The following is a 27839-nucleotide window of genomic DNA, read 5'->3' on the forward strand; positions in this document are numbered from 1 at the left end:
ATCTGCTTTTTGAACATTGATATTAGAGTCATGGATATCATGGAGTCTGCATATATCATATTGATGAATATTTGCTTTCTTCTAACTTGAATAGATCACTGGGCCCACTGTATATCTTCATAGCCTCGTGGGAAAGGCTCCCATTGTCAAAGATCAGCAGAGCTGCATTCATTAAAAGGATAGTCCTGCTGCAGACTGTTATATTCCTTTGCCAGTCTCCAGGGAATCTTGCACCCAGTGCCCTTTAGGCAATTACAGGGGGTTAATATAAGAAAGTGGCAGTAAACAGGTGGCTATAGACAAATTGTAGTTGAAACCAGGCAAAAGCGAGTGAAGTATACGTGTCTAAAGAACCTGCGGCTGCTACAAGACAAAGGAAGGCTATGAGTTCCTGATATGGCACCTTATGATGTTGCTAAACAACTATATTACGTGTCAAAATGGGTGTTGGAAACTCCCTTGACAGAGAAATTGTTCCTTGTAGAACTGATCCCTGTGTCCTGACAACATTACTTAGTGGCCCTAATACGACAAAAGTAGTATACAATTAGTGTTGGTTGTTTGATATCAATTCTACTGCTACCCGAAGGGAATGGGAAGTAGTGCCTTGTACAGTGGTGTCATCTACGAATCATGGATTGTATCATATGGTTAAGCCTGCTCTGTATTTTAGAGTTTTGGCAACAGGCGCCCACAGCTCTCACATGACTAATGTGTAAACTTTGTCTACACCTACTGGGATACTGCTTAATTAAGGGATTTAGAGCCAGATTTACAGGGCCCTTGCGCCTCCTTACGATACATTAGTGTCATTTTTTCTGACGCTAATGTGGCGTTAAGAAGGCCATTCCCATTCGCCATATTTACAACGTGGCAATATGCAAGCATTGCGCCCCTTTGCAAACCCTTGGGTCAATGTATGCCTGTGCCAGGTATAATGTATGCAAGGGGGCCGTCCTAGCGCTGGGAGGCCGCAAAAAATTACACAGTGAAATCTACATGATTTCACTGCGTCATTTTTTCCGTCATTTTTAATGCCTGCACATGGTAGGCTTTAAAGTGACGGGCCCATGATAACCAATCGTCCTCCCTAGTACTTTGCTGCACTAGCGCCATAATTTATGGTGCTAATCTAGCAAAGAACGACAATAGCACCATTAATTGTGACGCTATTGTGGAAACAAGTGTCATGGTGCGCCGTATTGTAACTATGGCACTACCATGGTATCGTTAGGTGGCGGTGTAGGGGGGCATCAGAAAAGTGGTGCATCGGGACTGATGCGCCACTCTTGTAAATCTGGCCCTAACTTTTCTGAAGAAGACATTGCATGTACTGAAGCTTGTGGCTCTAGCACTCATATTGGCAAAAAGTGCATAATGATACGGGCAATGAAGAATGCTATCACGGCTCGACGTGGAGGTCAGATTTAGGATCAGATTTATACTCTGTTTGTGCTGAATTAGTGTCATTTTTTTTACACTAATTCAGCGCAAACTTAACTCCATAGTTATATTTTGACGCTAGACTAGTCTAAAGTCAAAATATTGGAGTTAAAGTCATTTTTTAGATGTGTGAACCCACCTTGCGTCAATTCGATGCAGGGTGGGCATTCCCATCCAAAAAATTACTCTAAGGCCCTAGCGCCTTATTTATCCTCCTTTGCAAAAATGGTTCACAGGAGGGAGGCCGGCCTAAATAATGGCACTAAGCCTGCTTAGCGCCATTATTTAATGTCTGGGTCAGGGCAGGCGTTAGGGGACCTGTGGACCCATTTCCTTGGTCAAACACCATGGAAAGAGCCCACAGGTGCCGTCCCCAAGCCCCAGGACCACCCCTACCCACACTAGAGGGACACCACAGGATGGGGGACCCCATCCCAGGTAAGTATAGGTAAGTGGCAGTAAGTATTTTATAAAAAATGTTAAAGTGCCATTGGGGGCCCTGAAATGGGCCCCCCTACATGGCACTGGGTGCAATGGCCATGCCCAAAGGACCCTTGTCCCCTGTGCTGGCCATTGGGGTGGTGGGCATGACTCCTGTCTTTTATAAGACAGGAGTAATGTGGTATGGATGGTTTTGCATCAAGAAATGATGCTAGGCTGGTTAGAGTCATCTTTTTTTACTCTAACCAGCCTAATGTCATTTTTTGGTGCAAAACACCACTCTCCCATACTGTTAACCCCACCCGGCTAATGTCATTTTCCATGATGTTAGCCCACCCTTTGCGCCGGATTGCACCATTCCATAAATTTGGCGCCCAGCTGGCATCTTGGAATGGCGCAAGCCGTCACTGTACCTTTTGACGCAAAACTCTGCAAACACAGTTTTGCATCAAAAAGTATAAATCTGGATGTAAGTTTTATTTGCAGAAGCTGAGAGTGCAGTACTGGGGGAACCCATATGATGGACTAGTGTGAATGACCCACCAGAGCCATCAGAAATATTACTCCTACAGTTGAAAATTGTTGATATGTTCATATAATCCATCATATAATCACTATTACTGTTATCAGTACAATGAGCAATGCTGCTATCCTAATGCATTAGGTTTAGTTTGCTGTAAAGTGCCATCATTAGGAGCACTGTGGTTACAATGCTTATGACCATTTAAGGGAGGAAGGCAGCATTATTCGAAGCACGTCAATAATTACCAGTAGTCATTTCCTTGTACTTATGATCAATTTATGTGCTTTGGGAGGTCTGAAAGTTTAAGATTTAAGAAATACTGTGGTGTTTGAACCTTAAAGTCGTAGCAATACTATGTGGATCATTACCCTGAAGTGTTGGACATACATTGTAGATAGTGGAGTACTGAAATAAGGTCTATTTTATAATCTACAAACTGATAATATTGCTTATATTACAGCTGACAAAACATAACGCATCACACATTTTATGTAGTTGTCTTAATCTGTTCTTAAATAAGGAAATTATATTTTTTCAAAAAAGTCAATGAAGGTAAAGTCAATTAACATGCATACTTTTGTGTGACTCTCCATTTATTCTTGTAGTGCAGAGTATTGAAGCCACAACCAATCACTTGAAAAACAGAAACAAATAGTAACCATGAATTGAAACACATAATTAATTTTGAAAGAGGCTGCTACAGAGGCAGCAGTAAGATAACTAGGGCCTGTTTATGAGTTTGGCAGTCCATGCACCGCCATGGCGGCGGTCCGACCGCCATCCACTTGCCAGTCGGACCACTGTATTACAATGTTGGCGGTCACATAGAGGAAAGATGGCTGCGGTTCTGTCGGCACTGTCAAGCAGCGCAGACTGCCTCGGTGACGAGGCAGGACAAACATGCCAATGGAGTCATTGTTTCCACCGGACACATTATGATGTTGCACACCACCACAAATAAAGGGAGCAACTCACCCGCAGCCAGCGTTACATGTCTTGTGCCGCCATTGAGCCTGTCACACACATCCTAGTGCTGCTGATCGAAGGTGCCCAAAATCCACGTCACCGTGGATGCAACCTTTGGTAAGGACACACACGTACTTGTGTCTTGAAGCTCAACAACAGATTGTCGCGCCGTCATCCACATGATATGAGACTCACGCTACAGGCACAAAGAATGACATATTCGCAGCCATTAAACACTCTCTTTGGGCAGGTCACTGACTCTGCACTGCCACACTATACAAAAACACATCTCTGGCCATCTTAAGCACAGGGACAGTGAAGTGTAAAGAACATTGTGTCACACAACAGCAACACCATAGCAATATCACCCATAATTCAAATGGCTCCCACACATTGATCAAATGCCATGGGCTGTTGCCCGATTGAAGACACATATGTGTCATTTACCACAAACACCCCTCCCATGAAACAGCCCCGCAATGAACTCACACATCACCCTCATTGCAACACAACGGAATGTCAATGGGATGCACCATAGTTTTAGAGACAAATATCCAAAGCTCACAATGCAAACAGTACCTACACAATAGGGATGGTGGGATCAGGAGCACTCATGGAAGGATGCCTCCATTGGGCACATTACACTTTGCACATGCCCCAAAAACAACATTTCCACAGGAACTAGCTGTTCATGCATCGCAGGGACAAACAAAAGTTGAGTAATGTGACATGCCTATCTGCATAATGTATAAGTGCAAGTCAAGAAAGTACATACAACAGCAACAGCACGGGCCATACATGTAGATAAAGTAGCTGCAAGGTACACACATCAAAATGGACTTATGTTCAGTAAAATGCTAAGGAAGCTAGCACAATTGAACACCCTCCATGTGTGGACAAACAAACCTCAAGCTTCCACACATGAGACAAATGAACAGTCCATATCAGAGGGACAGGTCTAACACTGTACATTCTGACATTGGACAACACAAGATGAAATACTTACCATGCCAAACATAACACAATGCAAGGACAGCCCAATTGATTTAACACCCACATACCCATGCAGTCAACATCTACCTTAGTCTTCGGTGACACTGGCACTGCCCACAAAGTCAGATATTGCAAACAACAGAAAATTGACCAGCATTCAGGATGAAACACACACAACCGTAGGCATACAACACAAGTTACTCAGGAACAACGTAAAGGTAGAAAAGTAATTGCAGGACAAATGTGTACCCAAAAAACAACAACTTGGGTTTATTCTATCCAAATGATTTAGAACAAAGGCCATTGGCCAGTCCATATATATCCATACACATTACTGTGCCTACACTTGACTCCAATCACTGCAGGCACCTCAGGGGTCATCCTTGGGTGGGGTTAGATTTGGGATGGGTGGCTTTGGGTTTGAGGAGGTGGGCTCTTTTTCTTTGGAGGGGTAGGATTCTTCTTTGGGGGAAGGGTATGGGTGATTGCAGGGGGGCAGGAGTAACATGGGAGGACTTGGATGTGGAAGGGATGAGTTGGGATGAAGGTGGGAACCAGGGCTCACCTATTAGCCACACCCGGTGCCTCTGGAGTTGAGCCATCACATATGGGATGCTGCTATTCCTCAGGATAAAGGCCTCATGCACAGACCCAGGATACTTTGCATTGACATGGGAGATGTACTGTCCGCCAGGTACACTATCTGTACATTCATGGAGTGAAAGCTCTTTTGATTTCTCCGGGGGGGAGACAAATGCAATATGTGTACATCCATAGCCCCAATAATGTTGGGGATATGTCCCATTGCATAGAAATCAGCTTTCACTGTGGCCAAATCCTCCACCTGGGGGAAAACGATGTAGCTGAGCACGTGTTTAATCAGGGCAGACAACACTCTAGTCAGCACTATTGAGAACATTCGCTTAGACATTCCCGCTGCCGAGCCCACTGTCACTTGGAAGGAGCCAGTTGCCAGGAAATGGAGCACAGATAGGACTTGCACAAGAGGGGGGATCCCAGTGGTCTGACGGATAGAAGATATCAGGTCAGGTTCCAATTGGGCGCACAGCTCTGTGATTGTGGCCCTGTCCAGTCTATAGGTGAGGATAATGTGCCTGGGCTTCATTGTTGTCAAGTCCACCGGGGACCTGTACACGGGGGGATGTCTCCATCTCCTATTCATCCACAGGGGTTGCAATCTAGGGGTTGCAATCTATGGGGCAAACGGTGAGCAGCTGGTCAGTATTCTATATTTCCAAACACTACACTGCATTGCATGTTGTGACTGTAACAGTATATTGTTGGATAGGCCCAAATGGTGCCTATGTGTACTGTGACGCAGTTAGGTGCCATGGCCTGCCCCCCTGAAATGGCGGCCACTTGTCCTGTATGGAGGATGTGTGAAAATGAGGAAATTCAGCTGACATTGTGCAGGAGGCGGTCGAGAACCGCTGTGCAACTCCTCATTGGACACCATTGGGCCCTATGGGTTACAGTGGCCAATGGTGATGTATGCCAGCGGTGACGGTGCGCACTGCAGCGGACGTGACTGCCATTTTCTATCTGTTCACTCACTTGCTACATGACCTTCAACAGGAGAGGACCTACACTGCAAGTGCTGCTGTGACCTGTGTCTGGAACAGACCAAGGCTCGTGTCACTGGGGAAAGGGCCCCTGCCTTCACCCCTGCAGAGTTGGGGAGACTAGTGGATGGGGTCCTACCCCAGTACCGAATGCTGTGTGGGCCTCCAGACCAACAGGTGAGTACACTGAGTACGATGCATGGGGCATGAATGTATAGAGAGCTGTGTGTGAGGGCCTCGTGTAGGGGGGTTGGTGGAAGGGACCTGGGCAGCGTGCTGCATGTATGGTGGACAATGTCTGTGCGTAAGGAGATGTGAGGGCTATGGTGGGTCTGACTGATACCTTTTCCTATGTGTTTTTCTCTGCAGGTCAGTGCCCATCCAAAAAAGGGTATATGGCGTGCCATCTCCAAGGACGTGCGGACCCTGGGGGTCTACGGCAGGCGGAGCACCAGTGGGAGGGCCTGAGACGCTGGGCACGGAAGACAGCAGAGGCCCAGCTGGGGATGGCCTCCCGACGAGGAAGGGGTGCCCTTCGAACCCTGACCCCCCTGATGGCCCGCGTACTGGCCGTGGCCTATCTGGAGCTGGATGGGTGCTTGGGGGCATCACAGCAGCCACAAGGGGATGAGTACAGTGCCCCAATTTACTACATGTGCGTGGTGGGATGGCATCCGGGTGGGAGAATGTGGGCCTTTGGGTGCCCCTAGGCCCGGCCGGACATTGCAGGGTAAGGCCCATGTTGGGCAGGGTCTGATGTAAATCTCCTCCAACCAAGCTAGTAGCATCCACTACTGGGCAAGGGTCTGTGGGTCTCAGGTATGCTGCAATTGGCGTTAGGTATCCCTGTCCATGGGCTGGTGACTAGCATTGTGACTGTTAGTGCATTGTCTAGTGCGTAGGGCTGTTCCCTGTGTGCGTGTCGTGTACGCCAACGGTGGTGTTGTTGCCGCCATTGGCCAAGGGTATCCTTTGTCTGTCCCACCCTTTTTGTTTTGTCACCCTGTCCTTATGTGCATTAACATCATCGGGTGGTGGAGCAGATGCACCGGCCATGGGGAGAGCTGCATCCCACAGGGCCCAGGAGGCCGAATCCACCATGGGTGAGGCACCAGTGGGACAGAGGGCGAGGGGAGCACCATGACGGAGACTGGAGGGGACAGTTCTGACAGTGATACCTCCTCCGATGGATGCTCCCTGGTGGTGGCGAACACCTCTGTGCCCACCCCAACTACAGGTACAGCCGCCACCCCCCGTACCAGCACCACCCTCCCAGCAGCACCTCAGCATGTTTGCCGTGCCTGCTCACCAAGGATGGTGGGCATCTCCTTTGCCCCAGGCACCTCAGGCCCTGCCCCAGTTAGCTCTGCTGCCCTGAGTGAGGAGGCTATTGACCTCCTGCGATCCATCTCTGTTGGGCAGTAAACTATTGTGAGTGCCATCCAGGGGCTGGCAGCCCATTTGCAACAAACAAATGCATTCCTGGCGAGCATTCACTCTGGCATGGCTGCCAAACAGAGATCAATCCAGGCTCTGGTCTCCTCCCTGATGGCAGCCATTGTCCCTGTTTCTAGCCTCCCCCCTCCAACTTCCTCTACCCAATTTCATTCCCCTCAACCCCAACCTATCCCAAGCACACAGGCAGACCAGCATGCACCCAGCACAACACACAGGAGTGGTTCAGGCAAACACAAGCACCGCACATCATCCCATAGGCACTCACACAAACACCATCCAGATGCAGACATACCAACATCCACTGCCTCCACTGTGTCCCCCTCCACCTCCTTGTCCACCTCCCTCTGAGTAGCGTCTACACTCACACCTGCATGCACTACATCCTCATCCACTCCCACCATCACCATCACGCCTATCACTACATGCCCCTCACTGGCAGTCACCACCTCCACATCAATGCACACGTCCCCTGTGTCCTCTCCCACTGTGTCTGTGCCCCCTCCATCCAAAGTACACAAACGCAAGCACTCAGACACTCAACAGCCATCCACCTCACAACAGTATCCAGCCCATGCACCTGCACCCAAAATCAGAAGACAGGCACCTCCTACAACCACTTCCTCTTCCTCCACTCCCAAACATTCACCCTCTTCCCACCCCAATGTCCCTATGAAGCTTTTCTACTCTACCGTTGATCTCTTCCTTACCACTCCCCACCCCTGTCCTTCACATCGGGCCAGAGTGGTCAGAACCCAGCCGAGCACCTCAGCCATCCAGTCCATGGCCACAGTAGTTTTGAAAGCTACTGCAGGTGGGAGAGGATCCCGGGCACCAGGCAGCAACACTGAAAGGATGCCTGCACCAGGTGCATCAAGGAAGGGCAAGGAGGTACCACCAGTTGTGACAGGGAAGGGCAAGGAGGCACCACCAGCCTCAGGAGGGAAGTGCAAGGGGCATTCCCCGGCTGCTGACAGAAAGTGCAAGGGGCCTGCACCAGCAGGCAGGAAGGACAGGAGGCCTGGTGCTAGGTTTCATTCGGAGCCCCCACCACCAACCAGGGTGGTTCAGCCGTCCGAGGCAGCAGGGGATGGGCTGGAGCCTCCCCCCACCACTGCCAGCACTGCCACCAGCACCGCCACCAGCACTGCCACCAGCGCCACTGCCAGCAGCAGCAGCCCCATTGGGCAGCTGTCCGAGGCTGCAGGGGATGGGCTGGAGCCTCCCCCACCACTGCCAGCACCGACGCCAGCACCACTGCCATCAGCAGCAGCCCCAGTGGGCAGCCATCTGAGGCTGCAGGGGATGGGCTGGTGCCTGCCCCACCACTGCCAGCACCGACACCAGCCCCATCTCTGCCACCACTGAGCAGCCATCACTGCCGGCGGACAGTGTGTAGTCCTGCCCCCGTGGGCTGTTGTGTGTCGTGGCCCCTGCAAATCCTGTGGGTCTGACACCCAGGTGAGAGACTGTGACCTTGCACTCCCCAACATCTGCATCACAGGGCACAATGCCCCCTCCAGAACCCGTGGAGAAGCCATCCACTCACCCCACCCTTCCCAAGATGAAGCACACTGGGCACAATGCCCCCTCCAGAACCAGTAGAAAAAGTCATCCTCTCACCTCATCCTTCCCAGGATGAAGCAGACTGGGCACAAGGCCCCCTCTAGAACCAGTGGAGAAGCCATCCACTCACCCCATCCTTCCCAGGATGAAGCACACTGGGCACAATGCCCCCTCCAGAACCAGTAAAAGAAGCCATCCACTCACCCCATCCTTCCCAGGATGAAGCGCACTGGGCACAATGCCCCCTCCAGAACCAGTGGAGAAGCCATCCACTCACCCCATCCTCCCCAGGATGAAGCACACTGGGCACAAGCCCCCCTCTGGAACCAGTGGAGAAGCCATCCGCTCACCCCATCCTTCCCAGGATGAAGCACACAGGGCATGTAGCCCCCTCCAGGACCAGTGGTGTTGTACCATCTTCCGGCTGAGGTGCCCCCCAATTCCCTGCTTGTGTATTTTTGACCTGATGCCCCTGCAGTGTTCTCTCCGTGTTGTTGCAGGAGTGAGGTGAGGCGTTGGCCTATGAGTTTTGGCCCTGTGGCCCACGGACATTGAGGACTGGGCAGTGTCCCTACATTTGTAAATATGTATATATGTGTGGATTTTGATGCACTTATTCATGTTATTTTATTGTATTACACTCACTTTCTTTAAATCATTTTGTCCTTGCATTATTCCTGAGGGGTACGGGGTGAATGTGTAATGTCTGTGCATCTGGTTGTGTGTATGGTGTTGGGGGTGGGGGTGGGGGTGTTGTGTGTTTCGTGTGTGTGTCACTGTCTTTTTCCTCCCCCCTCCCTTGTGTGCTAGGCGGCAGTACTCACTGTGGTCGTCTTCGCCGGCGTTGATATTTATAATTCAGAAAAAGGTAGACGAGCATCAGAAATATGTGCAGCTCGGGCTCCATGGTGTCGTGGTTGTTCCCTGAATCTCCACAGGTGAGTCCTTTGACGTCTGTGTAGTGTTTCTGCCATGCTTTGGATGTCGTTGGTACCGCCACGGAAAAGGTGGCGGATAGGCTGGTCGTAATAGTGTGGTCGGTACATTGTCTTCTGCCTGGCAGTTGGTGGTTACCGCTGTGGTGCTTGTTGATACCGCCGTGGCGGTCGGTGTGTTAAAGTGGCTGGCTGTCTGAGTGGTTTCCGACGTGGTCATAATTCTATTTTGGTTACCACCTGTGTGTTGGCGGTATTACAGCCGCTTTATCACCAACCGCCAGGGTTGTAATGAGGGCCACAATGTCTATGCAAGCCTACTGACATAAGGTAGCCAATGCTCCAGCAACATGTGCCTTGATGTGAGCCACAATGAAACACTGCATACCAATGTGGCTCCAGAAGGGCTAACTTCTTGGGCCTGACTGGACCAACATATTTACACTCTGGAAGATTGACTCATTTCATACAGTCCTTATGGCCAATGCCATAGTACAGACTTCACCCTTACACTTGAGTGACAATGAAAGGCATGGCATGGTGGGTACCGAAAGTGTCTTCCCTGTGCATGTGTGGACATGTGACCTATCAAATGCGGACTCATGCCACTTCAGGGTGGGTTTCTGTGGTATGTACCTGTACCACAGAGCACTCTTTTGGAAGTTTCTAAACTACAGAGATGGCATCCAACATACAAATGTCACATGTCATGGCCTCCCAGGAATCTACATACTGTCCGCACTGTGGGTCTATCATTTTTTCAGTAAACCTGTACAGGACAAATACGACTTCAGTGAAGGGAACACCACAGCTGTGGGAGTAAGGGACCTGTCATAAGTCAAAGTCACACATTGACAATGATGCAAAATGCACATATGGATTACTTTTGGGATTTACCTCAGTACCCACTACTAATCTATTCAATGGACTGAACCATTCATGGCATGTTTCGCCACTAGATCCTCATATTGGCCACATGGCAGGATCTGCAGGTCTACAGGGAGTGGGCACAGTGTCACACTTCAGTTCCATACCCACAGTGACTCTCCCACAGCCTGGAGTATGTCTCATACTGGGATATACATTTGACAAGCCAAAGACTCTGCAAGCTGTGCATACAGAATCTACATGACAATCACATTTTCATCACTTCCGTGCATGACAGTACATCATGTGGACATCAGCAATGTGGTGTGTGGCTTGTGTGCAACCTGAAGGGCACAGTGAGTCATGACATGTCTTCCAGACAACAGTTTGTCAAGGCCATATGTGAGGTGAAAGATCTGTAGCACAATACACATTGGTTACAAGATCTTCAAATTACTCAGACAAGATGCACACACAGCTCATGGTGTCATGTACATACATGTTGTCTAACATGTACAACCATCATAAACGAAGAAATGTCATTGGATGGCAGGAAAGTCTCCTTGACTAGTTCTGTGCATCAAACACAAAGAGGATCTAGGACCCCAAAAATACATCACTCAACACAATGTGAATGAACACAGCGTTTAGTGCTGGTCACAAATACCTGCTCCATGTACATCCTATTGTTACTACACAGACTGCAACAACAGTCATGCAATAAGTCTAACTGGTAGATGGGGGCACATTGTAGCCCATGAGGAGGGAAAGGATTGTGTTCAACAGAGTCAATAGTGCCAATGTGGTATTTACCTGCTCCTCTGGTGAGCCATTGAGATTTCCATACCGGGGAAGGACCTCACTCACAAGCCTCTCCAGCTCCTCTGGAGAGAAGGCAGGGGCTCTTTCACCTGCTGGACGTGGCATGATTGCTCCCGGAGGCTGCACACAACAGCTGAAGTGGTGAAGATGTTGCTGGCAGCAGTGTCAGGAGTCAAGTGACTGAATTTGCACAATGTGGCGTACAGGTATGCGGTCATCACTGCCGACAGACACAGCCATTGGGCTGGAACCGCCACAGGCAACAACGTTAGCCTATGGCTGTGCCCACTGTGGTTGGAACCGCCTACTGCATGGATGACTTCTGCCGGCAGATTGGGGTGGTTACTGATGTCCAGTGGAGTAGGTCAGGCATCTGCCATTTTGGCGGCTTGAAATGTTGCATATGGCCCAGTAAACCGTGTCACAACAACAATATAAGTTTCATATCATCAGCAACATCCTAAATCTGTCCTAATACACAACATCCTAAATCTGTCCTAATACACAATCACCAGTGTAGTGTGTGGCAGGACATAGACAGCATATGACAGCGGTGCATGGTCCACCAACGCCAATGGTAATTTTGGCAGTCGGAAAGCATAGTCACATTTCGAGGAGCAATTGTGTAGCAGATATTTGGGTGTCACTCAAATCCATGTTGTGGACATATCTGTTGACAACCATGGGGCTCACATTTGACCCTTGGTAGTTGCCAGCTGTGATGAGTACAGGGTGTCATGTCTATCTATTCAGAAATGCTTTGTCACATGATATTGTTGGCGTGCATCGTGTATGTTGCTGTGGACACACTGACTAATGTTACAAATCATGTCTTGTCACACATAGGTACCCTGGGAGAGGGAGGATGCAACTACCTCCTGTCTGCCATCCAGTGCCAGATCTTCATACCATGGAGGAACGCCACATCATCCAATTAAATCGTCTGAATAGGTAAACAATAGTGGACTTATGCCATCAGTTGGAGCCAGATCTGATGCCAGCTAACAGTAATCCACCCTGCATACCACCCATTGTCCAAGTCATGTCAGTATTGCATTTCCTTGCCACAGGGTCCTTACAACATACAGAGGCCCTATCTGCTGGTATTTCCCAACCTATGTTCAGTATGGTGCTGAAGGATTTCCTCTCAGCAATGTTGAAACACATTGACAGCTATATTAGGTTTCCCCGATGTGAGGATTTAGCCAAAGTGAAGGGTGACCTCCATGGTTTTGCCCACCGCCCACATGTGGTGGGAGCTACTGATGGCACACATGTTGGCTTGGTGCCACGCAGGCCACTTGAGATGTCTATTCGAACAGAAAGAACTTCCATTCCATCAACGTTCAAGTTATCTGTTTAGCAGATCTCTACATCTCAAATGTCTGTGCCCGTTATCTTGGATCAGCACATGATTCCTTCATGATGCAGAACAGAACCATATCCCAGCTAATGTCACAACTGCAACCATAGAAGGCCTGGCTTGTTGGTAAGTCACGCCTGCCCTGATTGTGTATGAGCAATGTCAGGTGCTACAATCATGACGTGTGTGACTCATTGTTACACTTATGTCCCATTGCTTAACAGGAGACTCAGCATATCCAAACCTTTCTTGGTTGTTGATGCCACTGAGGAATCCAAATACACCAGGGGAAGTCTGTTTTAATGAGGCCCATGGAAGAACATGGAGGTCACTGGAGTGGGCTTTTGGGCTCCTGAAGGCCAGATTTGGTGTCTGGACAGGAGTGGTGGAGCCCTCCTCTACTCACCCGGGAAAGTGAGTCAGATCACTGTGGCATGTTGCATGCTCCAAAACATCGTCCTGCGGAGGATTATCCTGTACATCCCAGAGGGTGAGGAGCCTGCAGTGTCACCAGGTGAGAATCCTGAAATGCCAGCTGAGGATGACAGTGGTAAAGAGGAAGAAGCAGACTTGTGAGAAGATCTCATCAACAGCTAATTCTCATGAGTGTAAGTCATGTGATGTTATGACTGTGAATGTACAATTAACTGTAGTTGTGAGAATGTGTGGAGTTGAGTGTTTTGGAAATTGCTAGGGAGCTAAAGGCTGCTTGATAAGATAGCTTTTGACACATCCCAACCTTGATGATATTGTTTTGTTTTATAATGTACTTTGTTCTCCAGATGTTTGCTATGGGACCTGTGTAATATCTATGGTTTCAAGCCTATACTCCTTGTTTTGTTTGTTCCATAGGTACCTTCACCGTGACATTTTCATGTGGGTATTTCAGAGTTGTGACATTGGCATGTATGTGATGATGTTCTGACATACAAAGTGGACATGGATTGGTCCAGGTAATGTAGGTCACAGTGTTTGCATGTAAGACCTGTGCCAAGACAGTTTGCACAGTGGTTGAGTGGAAGGTCAGAAGTGCCCATTGGACTTGTTTTGTGTGCTGTGGTGTGCCTGATGCATCATGTGTGTCATCATGCGGTCATAAAATGTACAGCCTTAGCTTACGACCAATTCATTTTTCCTTCACATTGGCTAAACACACTTGTTTTATGACCTGCATTCAGCTGTTGATGTGTTTCATCATTGTAGGCCACAGTGCCTGTGCTGCAACATTGACATGTTTGTGTCATACCACCAGATGCATGAGCATTGGATTCTGATGGCCCTGTGATCTGTTTGTATCTTAGATTATGTGGTGTTGAATTACTTTGGCATGCTAAGTGATAAAGTTCAAGCTGATGACATCAACACTTCAATGTTTGCCTGTTCTACAGGACAACATCTGACAAATCCCTTCCTTTGGTGGTCTGGAGGTCTGTACCTGTAAATATGTTCATTTACTCAGTATGAGTCAATCATTTATGATTTCCAATAGTTCAGACATCTTGACAGCCTATGTGCTGAACACTAAAGAATTTTGTTTGTGTGTGTTTGTGTGAGAGGGTTGTACTGCTGAGCTGGACCATGTGTACATGCAGCATACCCCATCTTGAACAAGTACTGTGGATCATCATCGAATGGTTCACATGCTCTGACATATCTACATGGCTAAATATGAAATCAAAATCAGCAGACAATGAGTCAGTGAAGGGTGATTTTATTGTGAAGCTACAACTAATAGAAAATATACATGACATGACTCAACAAAAATGTAAATGTGAATGGTTCATTCATAGTGAATGAAATCATTTGAGGAGATGCCACAGCATTGGGAGTCCAAAGTCCAGAGTACTCCTCCCATTGGAAATAGTAGGTGGTTTAAGATCAGTCCAGAGTAAATGTGTAACACACGAGAGGCCCTTAAAGAAGAGGGTAATTGCTGGTGATGGTGGGTGTGGGAAACTGGCACCCTGTTGCAGGAACCCCCCACTTTTCGCCTGGTTTCTGGATGCAACTTGGACTAGAATGCACTGGGATCCTGATAACCAGGTCCTCAGTGCTAGTTTCCTGTCCCTAAAACGGCAAAGGTATTGATACAATTGGCAACACCGTTAGCTGCTACTACAAGTCCCTAGTAAATGGTACTTAGGTACCAGGGGCATGGGGTACTAAGGGTAGGCCCCGAGAGCAGCAGCACAGATTGTGCCACTCTCATGGGTCATGCATCCAGATGCACCCAGACCTGCCATTAAAGGCTGAGTGTCCTGGTGGAATCCTAAAATGGAAACCTGACATGGCACACAGCCTGTGTGCCCTGTCCACTATCCACTGCATGCAATGTAGGTAAGTCACCCTTCTGGCAGGCCTTCCAGCCCTAATGCAGGGTGCACTATACTGTATGTCTGGGTTTGGATGCATGAGCAATATGCCCCTACTGTGTCCTTGACAAACCTGGGACATGGTAAGTTAACAGAGCAGCCATTTTAAATGCATGTGCTGGACACTGGTCAGTACGAGTTTCACAGCTTCATGATGGCTTCTCCGAGCCCTGGGTTATTTGGTATCAAACAACTCAGAATGATAAATCCAGTCAGGTACCAGTATTGGATTTTTTGCAAAACATACCCAGGGGCCACCTTAGAGGTGACCCCTGCAAACATAACTAACATGGGCATAGTTGCTGGCTGGTCACAACCAGCCTGCCACCACCGGACAAGATTCTGGAACCCTGGAGTAAGGAGGAGTGTCCACCACCAGCTTGCACCACCCCTAAGGTATTGCATGCAAGGTGACCCCTCTATTTCATATTCCTCCATATTGCATGGTAGGAAAATAGCCTATCAGCGATAGGGAAGTGACTGCTGTCCACAGGAAGTGGTTACATAGCAGATGTAGCCACCCTAAGGTAGATGACCCATTGGTCACTACTAGGTACTTCTATAAACGCCCACTAAATGCCCCCTATATACGGTATTTTGTGGACACCCCTAGACCAGAGATTCAGATTGCAAGGACACACACAAGAGTAGCAACAAAGGAGACCCAAGGCTCGAGAACTTAAGGCCTGCTACATCAAGAAAAAGGCATCAAACTCTGCCTGCTGCACCCAGGACTCGACAATCGGCGCTGAGAGGTTGCTTGGACATCAAACAGACTCTAAAAATCACCAGAGGACCTCCACTCTTTTAAAAATCACTGAAGATCTCCTTCCAGGTTGACGACATTGCTCGCTTAAAACCAAGGCCAAAAGTACAGTGAAGTTCAATTCACAGACCGGCTGTTGACCAAGGAACTGGACACCGCAGCTGGACCAAATTTCACCCGATGGACCATGAATACAAAACCTGTAAGTGTGGCAAGTTTGGTTGCACTGTAGCGTCCAGTTGCTGAATCGGGCAATAGCCCCAGTTACTGGTCACCCAACGTTGGTCACCATGAAGGAAAGTCCACTCTGGACTTCAAAAGGACCAGGAGAAATCCCCTATTGAGGGACTTCAGAAACCACCAGAATCATCCACCTGAGTGGCCCTGCTGACCTGCAAGCAACCCTCAAAGTGACCTACCTCCTGCTTCCAAGGGCACCTTTGCACACAGCTCTTGATTCATCTATCTGCTCTGCACCTGGCCTCTTGGGTGCTGCACCATAGAACCAGCTGTGCTCTAATGGTCCCCCACCCCTTACGACCGCTACACTTCAAGGGGACCCACTCGACTTACCTCAAAGTCCACTTGTGCATTGCTTTTCCAAGTGGTCCTCTGCAGTGGTCCTGCACTAGCTCCAAGGATTTTTCAGCAGCTCTTCCTGCCAAAACCGGGAACTGCTCAAACTCCTCCAGCTTGCCCACAAGACTTCTCTGCAGCCTTGACCTAGGAACAAAAGGAAACATTGGTAAACACATTGCCTGATTTTATATGCATTTTTAAAGTTTTCTTCCATTGATCCCTGTGGTGTGTAATTACACGCAAAAAGATGGTTTTTGCTAAACTTTGAAAAATCATAACTTAAAAAGTACTCACCAGATTTTGATGATCTTGGTCTTAAAATGTTTATAAAAATCTGAAGTATTTTTGTAAAATTGGTCTTGAATTATTCCTTTGAGTGCGTGTCTTCATTTATTGATACTGTGAGTACAACAAATGATTTGCACTTCGCCAAGATTAACCTAAATGCTCGACCAAGATACCATAAAAATTAAAGCATTAGGTGGGCTAGTTTTTACCTCTGTAAACCAACGTGTGGTTGCCTGGACTGTCTGCACAGTGGGCCCAGCTTTGCACACTACATAGAGAGCCAGCCTCCTACAATTGGTGTCTTGCCATTCACTCCTCCTGGATTCTATGCTGGATGTCCCCGCTTCCTGGGGAAAAGCTGCAAGACAGGCAGGGGTGTATGGGGCTTGTTATTGCTCTGGCAGGGCTTCCTGTGGCTAGGACCGATGTTGATGGGCCTGCTGTTGATAAGCCAAAAAAAGGGGTAGACTTATTTTTGAAAAGCCCTGCTCAGAGTGGTGTGTATGTCCCTCAACACCCCTGTAAGGGAAGCAGTGTTGAAATTGCGGGCTTCCATCTGTTCATGCATGTTTCTGTGAATGTCCCTCTGTAGCTGCTTGATTTCCTGTAGTTCGGTCAACACCCGGCCCATCATGCCTTGAGACTCCTGATAGCCCCCCAAGACGTGGCTGTTGGAGTCCTAATAAAGAGCACCCCCATTGGCCTCACCCCGCTGACCCATAGCATCCCTCCAATGCACCTTACCCCCCTTGGCCTCTGGCCTGCCACAAGCTGCCCTCTCCAACTTGTTCTGGACCCTCATTGTCTGAAGTGTTGCGCTGCAAATCAGATCCAGGACTGGGGGGCACAAGATGGTGGACACTGTGCTAGGAACACAGGTTGGGGGTGAATGGTTGCCTGGGATGTTGAAGCAACAGGGCTGGGAGGTGACTTTGTGGGCACAGTGAGACTCTGCTGCTGCCTGACTAGGTTGCCCAAATGGGCCAGAACTGTCCTCCATGTCCAGATATTCAGGAGTGTCATCATCACTGAGGGCTTCATCCAGGAGGGTAGTAGTGGCCTCTGTGTGTCTAGCGGCAGATCCACTTCTTGATGTAAAATGTACATTGTTACTGGTTGTATTGTGACATCTTCCTCCAACGTTTTTTAGTTATAGTTAGCAGAGACCTTGGGCAAATTGAAGTTGTAGTTAATCCAATTGTGCCAAGTAACTATGGTATAGGGTGATTTGACATGACTTGTGTGAAGTATGCCAACCAAATGTGACTCAAGCAGCTGATGAGATGTGCAGATCAGTTGCACTTTGGAGGATGGCCTGTGAATGACATTTTACTACCAGTGTGGCCAACACAGTGGAGAGACAAGATATAGCTTTGATTATTTAGAGGCCTAGCTGAGAGAAACGTAGGCAGGCCCAGGTCTTTGTTGTATGTGTGACTGGAGCCATCATGTGCACAGTGCTGCTACCAATCTGGTGATACATCTTGAGGCCATAGGAATACTTGTTGTACACACTGGATAAGGTGTAATTCCTGTTCTGAATAGTTTAATCTTGGTATAGCAATTCACGATAGAGCTAGGTAGACAGACACGTCTATGACTTAAGCATGATCTGTGCTTGATCACTCCCAGGTGAGTACACTTCAATTGAGAGTTCACAAACAAGGATCTTTGGACAAGTGAACACTGGGCTGGTGGTTGGAGTTACAGTAACGGCTTGCTGGGTGTTGCAGTAAGGTCACTCTCTCTACTTCCCAATACTTGACAAATGTTATCCCTCACATGAGTAAACTTCATTTGGGAGTTCACAAATAGGGCTTTCTGGACAAGTGAACACTGGACTTGTGGCTGGAGATACAGAAACGGGGCCTGCTGGGAGTTGCAGTCAGGTCACTCTCTCTACTACACCCACTTAACAAATGTTATCCCCCCCAAGGTTAGTAAACCCCATTTGGGTGTTCACAAATAGGGCTTTTTGTACAAGTGAACATTGGGCTGGTGGTTGGAGTTACAGAAACAGAGCCTGCTGAGAGTTGCTGTCAGGTCACTCTTTCTACTCCCCAATACTTGACCAGTGTTATCCTCTCATGTGAGTAAACTACATTTTGGAGTTGACAAACAGGACTTTGTGGACAAGTGAACACTGGGCTGGTGGTTGGAGTTACAGCAACAGGGCCTTCTCAGAGATGCAGTTAGGTCACTCTCTCTACTCCCCAATACTTGACAAATGTTATCTCCTTTGTGAGTAAACTTCATTTGGGAGTTGACAAACGGCATTGTGAACAAGTGAGCACCGGGCTGGTGATTGGAGTTACAGCAACAGGGCCTGCTGGGAGATGCAGTCAGGTCACTCTCTCTACTCCCCAATACTTGACAAATGCTATCCCTCCAGATGAGTAAACTTCATTTGGGAGTTGACAAACTGGGGTCTTCGAATGAATGAATGAGTCTTTATTGCATGATTAATTAAAATCGTTACAACACATTAAAATAATAAAAGAAAAAAAATAAAAGTAAACAGCAAGAAACACCCTTCACATGCCAAAGCTGATGTCTGATCATAGCACCTTCTATCTAAGTGCAGTAAAATACAATAAAACCCAGAAGACAGTCCGAAGATAGTCCCACCCTGGGCTCCCCAACTGTTACACCAGCTGTTACACAAGTAGGTACCCGTTATGCCACCTTCTGCGGGCACCAACTAAGTGTTCACCTGTTGACCCAGTCCTGTATCCGACATTCCCTGGGACCAACGCAATAAGATACGCATTAGCCAGGGAGCTGCTGTCATTGAGTACCTCTCTCAGGTCGTCATCCATAGCCGTTAAGTGACAGAGATGGATAGCTTGGGTGGGAGGAGCCATTTCATCAGAGCTGTTTCTTTAAGGGACCCCCTCCCTCCACGAATACCCATGCTAGTTTGGCCTCCTTGCCTGGCGTAAGGCTAAACACAGCTTTTAAAAGAATTTTCCAAAACAGGCTAGTTCCATGGGGACCACTGCAGTGAAAATAAGTCTTAAATCTTTCTTACAAGTTCTCACCCCATGTTTCAAGACCAGAGGTTTTAACAGTAGGCGCTGTTCAGATGCCAAGCATGGGCAACAGCATACAAGATGTATTATCGATTCAGTATGGTATTTACACAGCGTGCATTCAGGCATGTGCCCTTGTGCAATATTCCACTTCCGTCGATATTCCCAGGCAGGTAAAGTTAAAAGGCACATCTGCAGAATGTTCTGGAACACTCACTCTCCTAAAGGTGCTTTTAGATAGGGCCGGCCTTTGGTAGTTACATAAGATTCATGCAAGCCATCAGCTCCACGGATGTCCCTGACTGTTGAGATATCTTTGACTCTAGAAGCTTGCACACCAAGCACTTTCAGTTTTTTCTTCAGTACCACCTTTTTGATGGCAGGGTCTGTGGAATAGGACAGGGCCAGGTTGAACTGTTCCTCAGCCTGTGTCAAATAGATGGCCCAACTACTTGTTTTATTTTTTAAAGTTACTTTCAAGGCCACCCTAAGACTACATGCCTCTGCCCTGCTGACACTTTGATAAAGCTTTATCATATCCATTTTGCACATTAAATCCATGCTTATTATATCTAATTATAAATGTATCCCTGCATGCCTTGTTGGTCTGGGGATCTTGAGAATCCTTTTGTAAGCTCTCATCTGGGCATTCTCTTGAGTGGCTGTCAATTTCCCCAGAAATGCCAAATGGCGGTAGGTAATTGGGGGTAACAATTTTGCTCTTAATGCCCTCCCCAATGGCTCAAATGTTACGTTAATGGAGTTTTGCTAATGCGTAGGAGATTTTCACTGCTTTGGAAGTCAATGCCGCTGCCTGGTGTGTTGTTCTCCCCATATTTGATAGCCAGACCCCCAAGTAGTGATATTTATCTTCCAGCTAACTGGGGTCTTTGGACAAGTGAACACTGTGCTGGTGGTTGGAGTTACAGAAACAGGGCCTGCTGGGAGTTGCAATTAGGTCACTCTCTCTACGCACCATGACTTGACAAATGTTATCCCCCCCAGGTGAGTAAACTTAATTTGGAAGTTAACAAACAGGGCTTTTTGGACAAGTGAACACAGGGCTGGTGGCTGGAGGTATAGTAACAGGGCCTGCTGGGAGTTGCAGTCAGGTCAATGTCTCTACTCCCCAATCCTTGATAAATGTTACCCCCCCCCCCCTGGTGAGTAAACGTCATTTGCGAGTTGACAAACAGGTGTCTTTGGACAAGTGAACACTGGGCTGGTGGTTGGAGTTACAGAAAGAGGGCCTGCTGGGAGTTGCACTCAGGTCACTCTCTCTAAGCACCATGACTTGGCAAATGTTATACCCCCAGGTGAGTAAACATAATTTGGAAGTTAACAAACAGGGCTTTTTGGACAAGTGAACACAGGGCTGGTGGCTGGAGGTTTAGTAACAGGGCGTGCTGGGAGTTGCAGTCAGGTCACTATCTCTACTCCCCAAAACTTGATAAATGTTATCCCCCCCCAGGTGAGTAAACGTCATTTGTGAGTTGACAAACAAGTGTCTTTGGACAAGTGAACACTGGGTTGGTGGTCTGAGTTACAGAAACAGGGCCTGCTTGGAGCTGCAGTCAGGTCACTCCCTCTACTACCCAACATCTGACAACTGTTGTGTATTACATAAGTGTATGCAGGCTGCATTTAGATTTGAGCATACATTTAATTTTGGGACATACCATGTATCCTGGAATGTGTTTTTGTTATTGTGAGATTTCAAGGCCCCATTTGGGCATACAGCATGTGATGGGCCTTGGTTACTGAGTTGTTGGGTCCAATGATATACATTGACGGTGTTATATCTCAGATACTCTCGGTATTTAATGTTGGTGAGGTACAAGGACAAGACAGTGGGAAAAGCTGAGATGTGAGCATGCATGATATTGCATTTTTGTGATATTTTTGGTGTTGTAACTTACCAGACTCCATTGCCCTAGGTATTCAGGTCAAGCCCTCAGGATGCAGGATGGCCAACACCTTCTCCTCCCCGTGAAAGAGTTGTAATAAGTCACTGAGAGGGCCACAACTAGTCTTCTTGGCCTGCAGATGGTGCTTGGAGACCAGGGAATGGTCCTTGCCCCTGAGGTCGTTCCACCTCTTCCTAATGTCCTCCTGTTAGAAATGGGGTTTCTGTTTGGCTAGGGTAGGCACCTCAGCCAGGCAGAACCCACCTCTCTAATCAGGGTGAGTAAGTGAGTAAGTAACACACCAAAGATAACCTGCGCTCATCACCGGTAACTTGGCACAGAGAAGACAGGCTTACCTTAAGAGGTCATGTGTAAAGTGTTTGCGCAACACACTCACACCAGTGACAAAATAAATGCACCACAAAAAAGAATCCTCAACAATTTATGTAAAAATAAACTGTATTGTATAAAAGGTGTAGACTAAAACAACAGAAATCAGTACTTCTTTGCCATACAGTCGATTGTCAGACTATCATCTTCATAAGTGCAACCAAAATAAACCATTTCCACACTGTACATGCCATAAGCATTACACTCCCAGTGCACCAAGGCATATCCTGAAATATATATGGGATCCCACCTGGACAAAGACATGTGATGATGCATTAGGGCCCATATTTATAGTCTGTTTGTGCCGGATTTGCGTCATATCTTTTTACACAAATTCGATGCAAACTTAACTCCATATTTATACTTTGGCGCTAGACCCGTCCAGGGCCAAAGTTAAGGAGCTTGAGTCATTTTTTGACGTGAAAACCTACCTTACCCTAATGACATGCAAGGTAGGCGTTCCCGTGCAAAAAATTACTCTAAGGCATGTGCGCCTTATTTATCTTCCGGCGTCATTTTGACGCACAGGAGGAGGCGGGCCTTAAAAAATGGCACCCAGATGGATTTGCGCCGTTTTTTAACGCCTGGGTCAGGGCAGGCGTTAAGGGACCTGTGGGCTCATTTCCATGGTCTCTGACCATGGAAGCAGTCCACAGGTGCCCTTCCCTGCCCTCAGAGACACCCTGCCACCCTTGCCCACCCCTGGAGGACACCCATGGATGGGGGGACCCACCTACGGTAAGTAGAGGTAACTATTTATCCTTTTGTAGGTGCCATACATGCCCCCTTATGTGCCACTGTGCCCAATGGGCAGGGTGGGCATGACTTCTGTCTTTGCCAAGATAGGAGTCATTTCCATGGGGGTTGTGCATCCAAAAATGACGCTAGTCAGGTTAGAGTAATTTTTTTTTACTCTAACCTGACTTGTACCATTCTTTGATGCACAACCACCAGACTTCCCTACGTCTCCGCTGCCCGGTTAGAGTCATTTATTTTGACGCTAACCAGGCCGCAGCACCAGCTACCGTCATTCCTTAAACATGAGGCCCAGCCGGAGCATCAGAATGGCTGTAGCCAGCATTAAACTTTTTGACGCAAACCTGCGCTGGTGCAGGCTTGTGTCAAAAAGTATAAATATGGGCCTAGGTCTGGTGACACTGAGGGCAGAGGCACACAATGGTAAAATGTAGATTGTACACCAACAATGTCCTCTACGTGAAGGCCATCGCTCATCTGCACTTCTTTTAGAAAATATTCAGGAGCTGGGGTTCCCAACATAGCACACAGGTCCACTTGCTTTCCTACTATGAGAGATACGGTACTTTAGCAACCATCGAAGGCCTCAGAGGCACCTTTGTGCTTATGACACGCAGTACAGTAAATTAACTGTCCCCAGGAGTACCTAGCTCGGGACCTTCTATGGGCACTCACCCCTTCCTACCATCCAGGTCAGTGGCAGGGTGGTAAAGCACACACACTTCCATGGGTAGACCTTGCCGGCTTCTCCCACCCCATGTACGGGAGAATTCAGAGACGGCCGCTGACCTCAGCTTCCTGACCAGCCGTCTGTTACTGACAGCGCATCCGGAGGTCTCCAGGGCTTCCCGGACAACCACCTTTATCCACAAAAGGTGGTCCAGGCCCGAGGAGCCTCCTGATGCTTCCTTGTGGAGGCCGGATCCTCATCTCAGTGGGCCGGTCCAGATGCTGTCACTGGGTGGAGTGTCTGGAGCCCTCCAGGGCCTCCAGGATCGCTACACCTTCCTCTGCGAGGCGGCCTGGCCTGCAGAAACGTTCCAGCTGTGGGCCAGCTCCTCCTTTCATCCCAAGCCTGGGTTACGGTGGTGACTGCTCCACAATTCATGCCCTGGGGGCACGAGTTGGTGCACGTCTTGTCTGCGTGCATCGGATGGCTCCAGGGGCTACTGCGGGATTTCTCTTGCTCCTCAATGGCAGTGGTTAAGGGGCACACAGGGTCACAACACTCACCCTGCCCCGAGGGGAGTTACAGCGAGCCCCCCCAACATACTGATCAAGGGGGAAGTATATTTTACAGCATGGCGCTCAGGGATAAATAAAGCACCCACCAAGCTCTAAAGTCTTTAGCCCACAGCGCGCTCACCATGTGCTATGCATGAAAACATATGGGGCCTCAGGCAGTGTTCTTCATGTATGAGGGTAGAGTCTTAAGAGACAGCGTACAGTGCTCTCCAGGCGTTAACTTTATGCATCAGTACAAATGTATAGCACTTCCTAGGCACAACATTTGCAGAACCAGGGCAGCCAATCTCCACTAGTAATCACCCACTGGACCCAGGGAGAAGACTTATATGGGGGGGCAGAAAGCAGCAGTAGTGGTTAGGCAGACCAGCAACACAATGCCCTGCAGAACAAAGTCAGGGAGCAGCTGGCAGTAGGGCAACACACAGAAATACAATTCAAATACTTCCTTTGTGCTACCCAGCAGATACCAGACAGCAGGGCAAGAAAAACAGAGCACTCCAAAGGTGTCCTTTGTGTAGTCCATCAGTCCTGACAGTGGTTCTGCCCCATTTGCAAAGTGCTCTAAAAATCAGGGGGCCGGTCCCTTATACTTATACTCAAAAATGCCTTTGTTCAGGGGGAACTTCTAAGGAGCCCTTTCAAGTGAAGCACAACACCCTTTCAACCCAGCCCTGTCTTTAGACATCAGTACGGGGTAATCAGTCTATTGTGTGAGGGCGGGACACAGCCTATTCACATGTAAGGTGTGAACAACCGTCCCTCTCCAGAGCCCAAGTAGAGTATCAGTATGCAGATGCCTCTTCTGTCACATCCAGCCCCTCCTGTGTGATAACTGGAAACTATGCGCCAAGTGGAGCTGTCACTCTACCCCAGGCGTGAATTGGAGTCAGGCTGCAAAAGCACTAGAGTTATAAGCACAGAGAAATGCCCAGTTTCTAAAAGTGATATTTCTATAATGGTAATAAAAAATCCACCTACACCAATAAGCAGGATTTCTCACTACTATTCCAAACATACTAAACATGCCCACGCTATTCATCCTAGAACAGAAGATACCACCTAGACATATATCAGGGCATTTCCAATGCAGTTCTACGAGGGGAGCATCACTCACAGTAGTGAGAAACTAAATAGGCTGTGTGTCACTACTAGGAAATGTAGTACATAAAGACATTTGTCCTAACTTTTACATACACAGCACCCTGGCCATAGGACTAGCTAGGGCCTACTTTAGGGGTGACATAGGTCTAGCAGAAAGGGAATTTAGGCCTTCACAAGTAGTTTGACTTGCCATGTCAGTGTGGCAGAAAATTGCGCACGCAGGCCCTGAAGTGGCTGGCCTGAGACAGGTTTGAAAGGCTACTTCTGTGGGTGGCGCAATCTGTGCTGCAGGCCCACTAGTAAGATTTATTTTACAGGCCCTGGATACAAGTTATACCACTTTGCATGGAACTTACAGGTAAATTAAATAAGCAAAACACGTGTAAGCCAAATATATCAATTTGAAGGGGAGAGAACATATGCACTTTAGCACTGATTAGCAGTGATAAAGTGCCCAGAGTCCTAAAGCCAACAAAAAGAGAGTCAGAAAAATAGGAGGAGAAATGCAAAACATTTTGGGATAACCCTGCGGAAAGGGCCATTTCCAACACCTCCTTTGTGCGCAGGGTAGTGCCTATAGCATTCACTCGGTCGACGATCCTGACCAACATTTCAATTTTCCTACTAAGAGAAGTATGCTGGACTTGTGCTCCAAACAATTGTGGCATGACTCATGACTTTATCCAACATGACTCTTAAGTCAGCTTTAGAAAAAGGGGGATCTTTTACATGTGACATTTTGGACAAAAAAGACGATGACAGAGACTTACTGAACAGGGGAAGTGCAATAGGCTGTGAATGGACACAAGTGTGAGCATGGTGTTCTATGGGATGGTTGACAAAGGGGTCCATTATCTATGTAAAGATTGATAAGTCCTGATGGTGGTTCTTTGGCTCCGTGTGAAAATGCAAAGGATTGTGATCTGTGAAGGAGTGTGTATTGTAGTGTGATTTGCAGGTGTGTAGAAAAGTATCATCTTTCTTGGCATGTTACCCCCCAATTTCTGCCTGTTTGTCAGTGTGTTTTGCCTGTCTCACTGGGATCCTGCTAGCCAGGACCCCAGTGCTCATAGTTTGTGGCCTATATGTGTTGTCAGTATGCTTGACTGTGTCACTGAAGTTCTGCTAACCAGAACTCCAGTGCTTATGCTCTCTCTACTTAACAAACTTGTCACTACAGTTTAGTGACTCCATATTCCAATTCTGATTGGCACACTGGACCCCCCATTATAAATCCCTAGTATATGGCACCTAGGTACCAAGGGCATTGGGGTTTCAGGAGATCCTTATGGGCTGCAGCATTTCTTTTGCCACCCGTAAAGAGCTCATACAAACCTTTCATCAGGGCTGCCACTGCAGACTGAGTGACATAGTGCACACACTATTTCACGGCCATTTTACCTTGCACAAAGTAACTTATAAGTCACCTATATGTCTAACCTTCATTTACTGAAGGCTAGGTGCAAAGTTACTGTGTGTGGGTGCACCCTTCACTAGCAAAGGTGACCCCACGCTGTCCAGGGCCAATTCCCCAGACTTCATGAGTGCGGGTACACAATTATAAGCGTGCACTAAATATATGTCAATACATATATGTAGCTGCACAATGGTAACTCCAAATATGGACATCTGAGGTGTCTAAGATCATGGAATTGACCCCCCCAATCGAAATCTGGTACTGGGGGCCAATTCCATGGACCCTGGGGGCTCTACCATGGACCACCAGTACTGCCAAACCAGCTCTCTGAGGTTTCCACTGCAGCCCCAGCTGCTGCCACCTCACAGACAGGTTTCGGCCCTCGTGGGGATTGAGCAGCTCAATCCCAGGAAGGCAGAACAATGCATTTCCTTTAGGAGAGGGGTGTTACACCCTCTCCCATTGGAAATAGGTGTTACAGGCATGGGAGGGGTAGCCTCCCAGAGACTCTGGAAATGCTTTGAAGTGCACAAACGGTGCCTTCCTTGCATAATCCAGTCTATACCGGTTCAGGGTCCCCCAGTCCCTGCTCTGGCACAAAACTGGACAAAGGAAAGGGGAGTGACCACTCCCCTGTCCATCACCACCCCAGGGGTGGTGCCCAGAGCTTCTCCAGAGTGTCCCTCGCCTTAGCCATCTTGGATTCCCAGGTGTGGGGACCCTCTGGAGACCTCTGAGTGGCCAGTGACAGCAGGTGACATCAGGGACCCCTCCTGATAGGTGCATACCTGGGTATGTAGCCAATACCTCTCTAAGGGCTATTTAGGTTCTCTCTTCTGGGTGTTTCCTCAGATTCAGTTTGCAAGATTCCTCCAGGACTCCTCTGCATCCTCTGCTTCAGCTTCTGACCGTCGGATCAACCGCAGACTGCTCCAGGAACTGCTGTAACTGCAACAAAGTATCCAGGACAACTCCTATGACCTGCAACTTCAGTTCCAGCCAGCATTTGCAACAGTTTCCAAGGTG

This window comes from Pleurodeles waltl, chromosome 8, assembly GCF_031143425.1.
Source record: "Pleurodeles waltl isolate 20211129_DDA chromosome 8, aPleWal1.hap1.20221129, whole genome shotgun sequence".
NCBI lineage: Eukaryota > Metazoa > Chordata > Amphibia > Caudata > Salamandridae > Pleurodeles > Pleurodeles waltl.